This window comes from Aplysia californica, unplaced genomic scaffold (assembly GCF_000002075.1).
Source record: "Aplysia californica isolate F4 #8 unplaced genomic scaffold, AplCal3.0 scaffold00634, whole genome shotgun sequence".
NCBI lineage: Eukaryota > Metazoa > Mollusca > Gastropoda > Aplysiida > Aplysiidae > Aplysia > Aplysia californica.
The window spans coordinates 159,795-162,550 of record NW_004797904.1 but is presented as its reverse complement, the minus strand read 5'-3'; positions in this window follow the sequence as shown (position 1 = coordinate 162,550).

Genomic DNA, 2,756 nt, shown 5'->3' with positions numbered 1-2,756 from the left:
CCGAAAGTCCCGATTCGTGTAAAAAAATGGATTTTTAGAAGCAGGCATTTTGGCTTCTTCAGGCTCACTTACAACTATTTCATAGCACAAGAACCCCTAAAACCTTCATTTTTTTCATATATGAGGCATGTTAGTCACCACCATTTCCTCGTAAAGTCAATCTTTTATTTTTCTTTATTGCCCGTTTTTTTTTTTTCAAATCGCGGTTTTTCTATACATTTTTTTTAACAGCTCCATAATTTTTTAAATTCCAAACTTCAGGAAATTTTCACAGAATAAGATAGATAAGATCAGATAAGATACTTTATTATCCCAGAGGGAAATTTTCCTTGGCTGTACAGTACCGTAAAAACACATGCAGGTATACATTTAAAAAATTAAATTATACATATTACTCTCATTAAAATTCAATATCAAAGGAGAAGTAAAGCTGACAAAATGTACATTTACATCAGATGCATCATTCAACCACATGCAGGAATTAAAATACTAGAGCTTTGGAGTTTTATACAGATACATACTCTAAGGCCGGTCCCAGAGTGGTTCTGAAGGTCTGACCTGTCTGGCCTTGTGCACGCTGTGTGCGTGTCAGCATAGCTGCACTGTGGGTTGGTGCCTGTGTCTCAGCGAGTGCAAGGCACACTCGCTGTGTGTCAGCACTGCCGCACTGTGTGTTGATGTGTGTAGGTGTGCAACTGACGGGTCTGCCTTGTTGTATTTAGGTACTGTGTAATCCAAGACCAATTATACCAAGACGGGACAACTCTTCTTTACGTCATGTGCCAAATGCGCCCCCCCCTCCCCCCACACACACACACAACCACACTTGCAGCTGCGCGCGGCGATAGTTTACATTGGTTACAAATAAAGGCTAGATCTAGATCAGATGTAAATTATTACATATAGATCTATCTAGAATCTTAGCCTTTCAAGGGACATCCCGCTACATCTTAATCTAGAGAAGCACACCTAGCCTAGATCTAGGCCTTGGCCTACGACAACAGTCAAAACTAGGTCAACCTCTCGATTCAAAGTTTCAAAGTATGATAAAGTGCATTTCTTGGTGATATTGTGGCCAAGTGTTGATGCTAGCATCAATATTTAATAGTAAAGCACCTAATAATACTTATTTCTTGTTTATTTTGATGATCTGTGAAGAGTTTCAGTCGAAAATAAACACGAAGCGAGGCGATACATGTCTACCATTTTTACAACACTGTTGAATAGCACGTCTGACGCATCGCGCAGCTCTGCTGACAAAAAACAAACAAACAGACGATACAGCTACGCTGCTTTAGCACACGATAATGTATACATTCATTTGCACGGTGCGAGCCAGGCGAGCTACAGGTCAGACCTACAGAGCCACTCTGGGACCGGCCTTAGAGCAACACACATCTATGCTAATTCTGACAAAAGCCTTATGCTAAATGGTAAAAAAACTTCTTTTATATCTTTTTTTCTTTGTTTTAGGAGGTACATATCTGCCGCTGCGTGATCTTACAATTTGTGTGGAAAAGAGGTGTGATGGGTCGTTTATAATGCTTTTTATCTTTTTTATACGTGTGGTGTTATACATTTCATCCATTCTTATAAAATCATATCCAGAGATCTTGCTGGCTTTCTTAATGGTTGTGTCAATTTTTTCTTTATCTTTCACCTTACAATTCCCACCCCAGCAGCAAATGCAAAATAATAGCACACTTTCAATCATAGAATGGTAAAAAAGGGACATAATCTTATTGTCAACACGGAAACTTCTTAATTTCCTTAAAAGAAACGTTCTTTGATTTACTTTTTATGCACAAGAGCAGCGTGTGGATGCCAGTCAAGTTTGTGGTCGATTGTTACACCAAGATACTTGTAAGAGCATACCACCTCTACCTCTTCATCTTTAATAAACAGTGGTTGCATTTGGTCTTTTTTAACTCAAAAGTCTATTATTAATTCCTTTGTCTTTTTTACGTTTAGTATAAGGAAGTGGTAATCACACCAATTTGTAAATAGATTCACAGCGTCCCTGTATTCATTCTCATTTGATGCTATAATAAGGCCTTGGTGAATTTGCATTGACACAGTCAAAACAATCAAAAACACAAGAAATATGGCACAACTGAAAGACTTAAGATCCATATTAATAAATAAGTTATCACAAGACCGTGTAAAAATTGAGTAAGGGTAAAAATTTTTCCAAAATAAGGAGATCTGTAAAAGCCTCTTCGCCACTGAGCAGCGCCGGAATGAAGAGAACAATATGTTACATTAAAATTATGTTTGTTGAATTTTCAATGTGTGGGATAGATTTTTGTTGGTGGTGTGTGGAGTGCGGAATCTTACGGATTATTTGCAAACTTAACTTAAATAAAACCTAAATTATTCATTAAAAATGTTCTAATTCGATTTAGTACATTATTGTCTGCTATTTTTAGTACATTTATTGTCTGCTAAACATAGGCCCCTATTTGCAAAAATAACAAGCCAATTTACATAAAAATAAATAGGTGAAGGCATTTTGTCAACCACAAATCCCAAATTTTGGGCCGCCCAATCCTAGGTAAGGCCAAACCAGGTTTGGTTTTTTAGGTTCAGGAAAATTTAATTAACAATTCCTTACCAACCCAGGACTCTGCTTTATATATATTTTTTAAGCGCGGTTTTTAAGGAATTCCAAAAAATTACCTTCCCAATTAACCACCAAGGCCGGGTGGGTTAAGCCTGGCAACCTTTAACCGGTTAATTTAAAAAAAAAAAAAAAC